General features: G+C 50.0%; 1 pseudogene; it reads left to right on the top strand.

Annotated features, from left to right (window-relative positions):
• The first annotated feature begins 735 nt into the window (after window positions 1–735).
• LOC100449907 (large ribosomal subunit protein uL5-like) lies at window positions 736–1,305 on the top strand (annotated as a pseudogene).
• The last annotated feature ends 8,905 nt before the right edge of the window (window positions 1,306–10,210 follow it).

Genomic DNA, 10,210 nt, shown 5'->3' with positions numbered 1-10,210 from the left:
TAGGATTTAGCAATAGATTTTTCAATTTGACACTGAAATCACAAGAAACAAAAGAAAAAAGAGACAAATTGGATTTCACGAAAAGTAAAAACTTTTCTGCATCAAAGAACACTATCAAGAAAGTAAACAGGCAACCTGCAGAATGGGAGGCAATATTTACACATCGTATATCTGATAAGAATTTAGTATCCAGAATATATAGAGAACTCAACAACAAAAAGACAAACAACCCTTCTAAAAAATGGGCCAAGTGGGCCAGGCGCGGTGGCTCACGCCTGTAACCCCAGCACTTTGGGAGGCCGAGGTGGGCAGGTCACGAGCTCAGGCGTTTGAGACCAGCCTGGCCAACATGGTGAAACCCTGTCTCTACTAAAAATACAAAAATTAGCCAGGCGTAGTGGTGGGTGCCTGTAATCCAAGCTACTCAGGAGACTGAGGCAGGAGAATCGCTTGAACCCGGGAGGCAGAGGATGCAGTGAGCTGAGATCGTGCCACTGCACTCCAGCCTGGACAACAAGGACAAGACTCTGTCTCAACCAAAAAAAAAAAAAAAGAGCCAAGTAAGCAAACAGACATTTCTCCAAAGAAGATATACAAATGGCCAGAAAGCATATGAAAAAGATGTTCAACATCATTGGCCATTAAGTAAATGTAAATCAAAACCACAGTAAGATATCGCCCACTAGGATGGCCTTAATTTTAAAAAAGGGGGCAGAGCTCTTCCCGTTTTCCATCATGGCACAGGATGAAGGTGAAAAGGAGAACCCCACATGGGAACTTTGCATTCACAAGCTCTGCCTCAACATCTGTGTTGGGGAGAGTAGAGACTGATCCCTGCAGCCAAAGCGTTGGAGCGGCTTGCAGCCCAGACCCTGTGTTTTCCAAAGCCAGATACACTGTCATATCATTTGACATCCGGAAAAATGAAAAGCTGAAAATGCTGTCCGCTGCATAGTTCAAGAGATCAAAGCAGAAGAAATCCTGGAGAAGGGTCTAGAGGTATGGGAGTATGAGTTGAGAAAAAATAACTTCTCAGATACTGGAAACTTTGATCTTGGGATCCAGGAACACATCAATCTGGGTATCAAATATAGCCCAATTTGTGGGTCTCTACGGCCTGGACTTCTATGTGATGCTGAGTAGGCCGGGTTTCAGCATCACAGACAAGAAGCGCAGGACAGGCTGCACTGGGGCCAAACACAGAATCAGCAAAGAGGAGGCCATGCGCTGGTTCCAGCAGAAGTGTGATGGGATCATGCTTCCTCGCAAATAAATTCCCGTTTCTATCCAAAAAGCCAATAAAAAGTTTTCAGGGAAATGTAAAATGAAATAAAATAAGTGGGGAGAGAAATAACAAGTGCTGGCTGGGTACAGTGGCTCGTGCCTGTAATCCCAGCACTTTGGGAGGCCAAGGCAGGCTGATCGCCTAAGGTCAGGAGTTCGAGACCAGCCTGGCCAACATGGCGAAACCCCATCTCTACTAAAAATACAAAAATTAGCCAGGCATAGTGGCGCATGCCTGTAGTCCCAGCTACTGGGGAGGCTGAGGCTGGAGAATCGCTTGAACCTGGGAGGTGAAGGTTGCAGTGAACCAAGATCGTGCCACTGCACTCCAGCCTGGGCAACAGAGCAAGACTCCATCTCAAACAAACAAACAAAAAGAAATAACAAGTGTTGGTAAGGATGTGGAAAAATAGACACTTTTGTTGTGTGATTCCATCCAGGCTGCTATAACAAAGTACTGTAGACTGGATGGCTCATAAACAACAGAAATTCAGCCAGGCGCAGGGGCTAATGCTTGTAATCCCAGCACTTTGGGAGGCTGAGGAGGGTGGATCTTTTGAGGACAGGAGTTTGATACCAGCCTAGCCAACATGGGAAAACTCCATCTCTACTAAAAATACAAAAATTAGCCAGGCTTGATGGCAGGGGCCTGTAATCCCAGCTCCTCAGAAGACTAAGGAAGGAGAATCGCTTGAACCCGGGAGACAGAGGTTGCAGTGAGCCGAGACTCTGCCACTGCACTCCAGCCTGGGCGACAGAGTGAGACCCTGTTTCAAAAAGAAAAAACAACAACAACAAAAACCAGAAATGTATTTCTTGTAGTTTTGGACCCTGGAAGTGTGAGGTCATGGTGGCCAGCATGGCTGGGTTCTGGTGAGGGCCTTCTTCTGGGTTGAAGACTGTGGACTTCTCATCGTCCCCTCACATGGTGGAGAGAAGGCAAGAGTGTTCTCCGGGGTCCCTTTTCTAAGTACATTCATCCCACTGAGGAGGGCTCCACTCGCATGGCCTGTTTACTTCCCGAAGGCCCCACCTCCTAATGCCATTACTTCACGGGTGAGGATCTCAACATAAGATTTTGGGGAGGACATGAACATTCAGTCCATTGCACTCATCCATTGCGGCTGGGAGTGGAAAATGGTGCAGCTGCTGTGGGAAACAGTTTGGCAGTTCCTCAAGAAGTTAAACATAGAGTTACCATATGACACAGAAATTCCATTCCTAAAGAACTGAAAGCAGAGACTCAAACAGATCCTTGTTCACCAATGCTCATAGCAGCATTATTCCCAAGAGCCAAAAGGTGGAAACAAGCCAAATGTCCATCAACAGATTAATGGATAAACAAATTGTGGTCTAGCCATACAATGGAATATTATTCAGCCATAAAAAGGAATGAAGTGCTGGCGCATGCTACAACATGGGTGAACCCTGACAACATCATGCTAACTGACAGAAGCCAGACACCAGAGGTCACATATTGTATGATTGCATGTATCTGAAATGTCCGGAATAGGTAAACCCACAGAGACAGAAAGCAGATTCATGGTTGTCAGCGGCTGTGGGGAGGGAGGATGGGGAGAGATTGCCATATGGGTATGGAGTGATAGGAAAGTGTGAAACTAGGAAGAGGTGGTGGTTGCTCAACATTGTGAATGCACTAAGCTGAGGCTCCCCCCAACCAACAGCCCTAACTGAGCACCCAGCCGGCAGCCAACAACGACTGCCAGCCACGTGGGTGAGGCCACTTGGGACCTTCCTGCCATCCCAGCAACCCCACGTGATGCAGAACTGCCCTCTCACCCCACAGAATCGTGAGAAATAATAGTGTTGTTGTTTTAAGGCACACAGTTTTGGGGTGATTTATCGTGCAGCAACAGGTAACCAGTTCTACCTGTAAACACTTTACAAAGCCACCCGTTTCTCTCTATCCCCACCACCCTCATCCAAGTCCCCCTTCTCCCTCCAGGCAGCAGCTTCCTCCCCAGGGTCCCCACCTCCAGTTCAGCCGCCTGAGGTCCATCCTTCCCTGTGGCCAAAGGGAAACTTCTAGCTCCCGATCTCATTCTCTCAGCCCTCCCCACTCAGTATCCAAGCATTCAGTGTGCCCAACAAGGCCCTGAGGGACCTGTCCCTGCCCATCTCTGTAGTCCCAGTCCCCCTCACCCACACCTCTATCGCCTACAACTCACAGTTCCTGGAACGCAGCACGTTGCTTCCTTAGCACAAGCAGTTCCCTCTTCCTACAACACTCTTTCCTACCTCCTCTCTCTTCCCCTAGCTCTTTTTCTCCTTCAGGCCTCAGCTCAGACACCACCGGCTCCAGGAAGCCTTCTCTGACCACCTGGGCTGAGTTAAGTTCCTCCTCCTCCTCCAGGCACCTGTTTACCCGCGTTCTTACAAGAGCAGTAGCTCCTCTTGTCTTTTTTTTTTTTTTTGAGATGGCGTTTCACTCTTGTTGCCCAGGCTGGAGTGCAGTGGCGCGATCTCAGCTCACTGCAACCTCTGCCTCCTGGGTTCCAGCGATTCTCCTGCCTCAGCCTCCTGAGTAGCTGGGATTACAGGTGCCCACCACCATGCCTGACTGATCTTTTGTATTTAGTAGAGACAGGGTTTCACCATGCTGGTCGGTCTGGTCTTGAACTCCTGACCTCAGGTGATCCACCCACTTCTGCCTCCCAAAGTGTTGGGATTACAGGCGTGAGCCACTGCGCCCGGCCTACCTTTTTAACAACCTTTCTCACCACCTAGTGAGCAATATCAGGGCAGGGACAAAGTCCTCTTGTGTTCTCAGAGCCTAGTGCAGGCCTGGCACAGTAGGTACTCAGGGAAACCCAGTGGAAGGGAGGTAGGAATTCTGTAATGCAGGCTGGGGACCTCACATCTCACATGAGACTGGTACATGAGTGAGGTTGGGCTGTGGGCTTCCCCGAGCCTCCCTTCTCCCAAGAAGGCCCTGGCCACTTGGAGAGGCCTGGAGCAGAGGTCACGGAGGGACCACTGGGGGCTGAGGTCATAAATGTCCAGGCCGAGGGAGTGGAGTCCTCTTCCAAGTGCCAAACGCCTGGGCAGTAACAAGTGAACGACATGTCTGTCTCCCCAATAAAGAGTGTCCCAGGCCAGGCACAGTCGCTCATGCCTGTAATTCCAGCACTTTGGGAGGCTAAGGAGGCAGATCACCCAAGCTTAGAAGTTTGAAATCAGCCTGGGAAACATGGAAAAACCCCATCTCTACACACACACACACACACAAAAATTAGCCAGGCATGGTGGTGCACGCCTGTAGTCCCAGCTACTTGGGAGGCTGAGGTGGGAGGATCACCTGAGCCCAGGGAAGTGAAGGCTGCAGTGAGCCATGATTGCACCACTGCACTCCAGCCTGGGTGACAGAGTGAGATTCTGACTCAAAAAAAAAAAAAGTATCCCGGCCAGGCGCGGTGGCTGACACCTGTAATCCCAACACTTTGGGAGGCCGAGGTGGGCAGCTCATGAGGTCAGGAGTTCGAGACCAGCCTGACCAACATGGTGAAACGCCATCTCTACTAAAAATACAAAAATATTAGCTGAGTGTGGTGGCATGTGCTTGTCATCCCAGCTACTCGAGAGGCAGAGGCAGGAGAATCGCTTGAACACGGGAGGCAGAGGTTGCAGTGAGCAGGGATCGCCTCACTCCACTCCAGCCTGGGCGACAGTGTGAGACTCCGTCTAAAAAAGTGTCCCGATAAAGAATGTCATGCAGTGGTTACTTCCATGGGCTATGCAGGCAGGCAGACTGGGTTTCAAGTCCTAGCTCTGTTACCTCCCAGTTATGTGACCCTGGAGGAGTGACTTCACCTCTCTGGTGTTCGCTCTGCTCATCTGTAAAACTGAGCATAATACGGCCGGGCATGGTGGCTCACGCCTGTAATCCCAGCACTTTGGGAGGCTGAGGCGGGAAGATCACTTGAGGCCAGGAGTTCAAGACCAGCCTGGGCAACATAGTGAGACCTCATCTCTACTAAAAGTAGAAATAAAAATTAGCCAGGCATGGTGGCATGCACCTATAGTCCCAGCTATGTGGGAGGCCAAGATGGGAGGATCGCTTGAGCCCCAGGAGTTCAAGGTTGCAGTGAGCTATGATCATGCCACTGCACCAAAGCCTGCAAGACAGAGCAAGACCCTGTCTCAACAAAAAAAGGAATCTGGGGAAAACACAATAACAATCATAATAGTACAAAGAATAATTCACTGAGTCTTTACAACCATTAAAGGAGGTGGGTACTCTCTCCTTGTGCCCATTTTATAGATGATGAAATTGAGGCCTGAGGGTATGCAGGACACAGGTAGCCGAGGCTGGATTTAAATCAGGCAGTCTGCGTCCTCCCAGTCTGAGTCCTCTAACCCTTTAACCACCGCCCTACACTGCTCTCAAAGCCCCAAGGCCTACCTTTCCTGTAAGTCTGGCTGCTGCTCACCAAACAGATCAGCTGCATGATCTCAGGCATGTGAACCTCTCTCTGGGCCTTAGTTTTCCCACCTTCCCAGAGAGGTCACAGGAGCCAGTGCTGAAGGACACTCCCTTTTGGTTTAACCATCCAGGCCATGGCCAGCATCGGGCTGGAGCTGGTGACCCACTGACCAGCTAGCCCCAGCTGGGGCAACACACTCCATGGGCTGGACTGTCACAGGCGGGTCACCGCACATTGACAGCTGTACTATCCCCTCCACATTGGTGGGGTTCTGGCCTCTGCCTATTTCCAGCCCCCCAGGGTCCTTGAGGGAGGCTGCAGCGGCCACCCCCAGATGTCTATTCCTGTCCCTGGCCTAGCGCCGTGCTGGGGAAGCAGCAGCTATTTTGAGGTCCTTCTCCCTCCAAGTGTGAGCGGTGGGAACGCGCTGGGAACATCCCGAACTGGGAGGCCGCCCGCCCGCCACAGCCTTGCCTTGGATCCGGGCCACACCAGTCCTGTGGCTCTGCCTCTTCTCCTAAGATCAGCTCTGGCAATGTGATCAGCTCTGATCACAGCCACCGCCCTGGGATAACCCAGGAGAACTGATTGCAAGGGGCTTCTGCTGGAGATGGGAGCACAGGGTGGCTGGGCTTTGTCCCTGGGGGGAGGACTGGACCCACTAGCTGGGAGAAGGAACCACTCTGAGCTTGAAATTGGGGACAACATTGAGAACGGTACTATAAAAATACCTGGCCAGCCGCAGTGGCTCATGCCTGTAATCCCAGCACTTTGGGAGGCCAAGGTGGGAAGATTGCTTGAGCCCAGGCCTTCAAGACCAGCCTGGGCAACATAGCGAGACCCTGTCTCTATTACATTTTAATGTATATTTTTTAAAAATACCTGACATTTCTTGAGTGCTCACGATTAAACAGGCCTTGTTCTAAACATGTGACATGAAGGTAAAGTGTTTAATCCTCACAGAAGGGTAACAGGTTCAGAGAGGGAAAGTGACTTGCCCAAGGTCACACAGCCAGTAATGGCTGAATCAAGACTTGAACCCAGGTCAGCTGGCTCCAGTTCATGCTTTTAATCACTTTTCTCCCCTCTGAACCCTCCAAGCCCAGGGGCTAATATGAATTAGGAGAAAGACCACTAGCTTGAAGAGTCCATCCCTCTTTATAATTGGGCCAGGCAGACTACTTCTGTGAGCTCAGCTCTCTCATCTATGAGATGGGAATAATGATAGTACCCACTTCCAGAGCTAAGGTAAGGACTGGTGTTAACATACCTTGGGCACTGGGGCTCAGTAACTTTTTTTTACTTTTTTTTTTTTTTGAGACAAAGCCTCACTCTGTCACCCAGGCTGGAGTGCAGTGGTGCACTCATGGCTCACTGCAGCCTCAACCTCCTGGGCTCAAGCAATCCTCCCACCTCACACTCCCAAGTAGCTGGGACTACAGCCGCGTGCCACCATGCCTGGCTAATTTGTACTTTTTTGTAGAGACAGGGTCTCACTTTGTTGCCCAGGCTGGTCTTGAACTCCTGGGCTCAAGCAATCCTCCTGCCTCAGCCTCTCAAAGTACTGGGATTACAGGCATGAGCCACTGTGCGTGGCCAGTAACTTCTTTAAATTATGAAACTAACATATGCACATCTCCATTTGTCTTTTCAGGATGCTACAACAAAAATACCACAGACTGGTTGGCTTAAACAACAAATATTTATTGCTTTTATTGCTCACAGTTCTGGAGGCTGGGAAGTCCAAGATTAAGATGCCAGGAGATTCTGTGTCCTCATGTGGCAGGAGAGGGAGACAGCACTCTCCGGGGTCCCTCTTTTTTTTTTTTTTTTTTTTGGAGACAGGACCTTGCTCTGTCACCCAGGCTGGAGTGCAGCGGTGTGATCTCAGCTCACTGCAACCTCTGCCTCCCAGGCTCAAGCTCAAGTGATTCTCCTGCCTCAGCCTCCTGAGTAGCTGGGATTACAGGCATGCACCACCATGCCCAGCTAATTTTTGTATTTTTAGGACAGACAGGTTTCACAATGTTGCCCACGCTGGTCTTAAACTCGGCCTCCCAAAGTACTCGGATTACAGGCATGGGCCACAGTCCCCAGCCTGGGGTCCCTTTTATAAGGGCACTAATACTATTCATGAGGGTTCAACTCTTATGACCTAATCACCTCCCAAAGGCCCCACCTCCTAATACCATCATCTTAAAAGTTAGGATTTCAGCATATTAATTTGAGGGAACATAAACATTCAGCACACAAACATATGGCAAAATAAAATGGAATAAAACAGGACATGGTAGAAACTAAGGCCCTCCTACTTCACACCTGAATTCCTCTCCCCAGAGGTAACCACCATCAACAGCTTCTTGGGTCACCCTTTGGAAATTTTCCATGTAAATAAAGGCAGAGAAGCCATATAGAACAGTGGTTAAGAACATGGACTGCCTGATCCAAATTCTGGCCCTGCTGTGGACAAGCTACGTGAAGCTTAGGCCAACAGTTTGTTCTTCCTGAGCCTCAGTTTCATCTGTAAAATGGGGTTAATAAAACTAAGTACCTGTTTTATAGGGTAGTTGTGAGGATTAAATGAGTCAGTCTAGGCAGTGTTTATTTGTTTATTTATTTATTTTTTGAGACAGTTTTTTGCTGTTGCCCAGGCCGGAGTGCAGTGGCACAGTCTCAGCTCACTGCAACCTCTGCCTCCTGGGTTCAAGCGATCCTCCTGCCTCAGCCTCCAGAGTAGCTGGGATTTACAGGCAACTGCCACCATGCCCAGCTAGTTTTTTGTATTTTTAGTAGAGATGGGGTTTCACCATATTGGCCAGGCTGGTCTCAAACTCCTGACCTCAAGTGATCCGCCCACCTTGGCCTCCCAAAGTGCTGGGATTGCAGATGTGAGCCACTGTGCCCAGCCTAGGCAGTGTTTAGAATGAACATTCCCTGGCCCATAGTTGTCCGATAAATACACACATACAGTGGACCCCTTCTGGTAAACACTGAAGTGGCCTTTTGCTATAACCAACGATGCTGCAAGCAAGACACATCCTCGTTCACCTGTCATTTGGCACAAATGCGACAATCTCTGTGGGAGAAATTGCTGGTGGAGAAATTGCTGGGTCAAACAGTAGAGCCCTTGTAATTTCAATTAATTTTTGCATGAGCGAATTCTCACAGCAGGCAGGGACAGGGAAAGAGGTTCACGGGGCAGCGAGGACAAAGGAGGAGCAAGATGCAATGTTTTGTCTGAAGTCCAGGGAGGGCTGCATCTGTCCCAGCAACCTGGAGGATGCGGCGGCTCCCCAAGCCCCTGGCTAAGCAGATGGAGGGTTTAATTTCATCTAGATTGTCCCCATAAGGGTTTTACAGAAAATTGGTTAAGATTCGAGGAGTAGGAACCTCTTATGAACAGTGGCTGCTTAATAAAATGCTGGAGCAGAGACAGTTTCCCTTTGCCACCATCCACAACAGCAGCGTCTGGGCTCTGACAGAAACCCCTCGGATGCCAAAGTCACCTCAGAATGGTACCCCCAGTTGCGCTCTCCTTCCTCAGCATCCTTCTAGGTCCCAGAATACAGAGTAGAGAGCACGGGGTTAAAAGCACGGGTTTTAGGGTAAGACAGATGTCCACCCAAATTCACTGTCAACTTGGGCAAGCCATTTTCCTCCTTGTGTCTCAGAGGATAATGGGCCCTACCTTCATGAGGCTGATGTGGGGACTCAATCAATCAAACCCAGAAAGGACAGTGGCCAGCACACTGGGACAGCCCAATTAATGATCACCCAGGAGACATGGATGAAGAATAAAGACAGTGACCCTGGCTGGACACGGTGGCTCAGCACTTTGGGAGGCCAAGGCAGGCAGATCACATGAGGCCAGGAGTTCGAGACCAGCCCGGCCAACATGGCAAAACCCCGTCTCTACTAAAAATACAAAAAGTAGCCAGGTATAGTGGTAGGCACCTGTAGTTCCAGCTACTCAGGAGGCTGAGGCAGGAGAATCGCTTGAACCTAGGAGGCAGAGGTTGCGGTGAGCCAAGATGGAGCTACTGCCCTCAAGCCTGTGGGACAGAGTGAGATCCTGTCTCAGAAAAAAAAAAAAAAAGACAGGCCAGTCGCGGTGGCTCACGCCTGTAATCCCAGCACTTTGGGAGGCCGAGGTGGGTGGAACGCGAGGTCAGGATATGGAGAGCATCCTGGCTAACACGGTGAAACCCTGTCTCTACTAAAAATACAAAAAATTACCCAGGCGAGGTGGCACGTGCCCGTAGTCCCAGCAACTGGGGAGGCTGAGCCAGGAGAATCGCTTGAACCCGGGAGGCAGAGGTTGCAGTGAGCCGAGATCGCGCCACTGCACTCCAGCCTGGGCGACAGAGCGAGACTCCATCTCAAAAAAAAAAAAAAAAAAAAATCTGAGAAGTCCCCAGGACGACTGTAATAATGCTAACAGTAATGACAACAGCGACCACCCCATTGATCCAGGGGATACC

The sequence above is a fragment of the Pongo abelii genome, chromosome 10 (assembly GCF_028885655.2).
Source record: "Pongo abelii isolate AG06213 chromosome 10, NHGRI_mPonAbe1-v2.0_pri, whole genome shotgun sequence".
In the NCBI taxonomy this organism is placed as follows: Eukaryota; Metazoa; Chordata; class Mammalia; order Primates; family Hominidae; genus Pongo; species Pongo abelii.
This window is presented reverse-complemented; position numbering and strand designations above follow the sequence as displayed.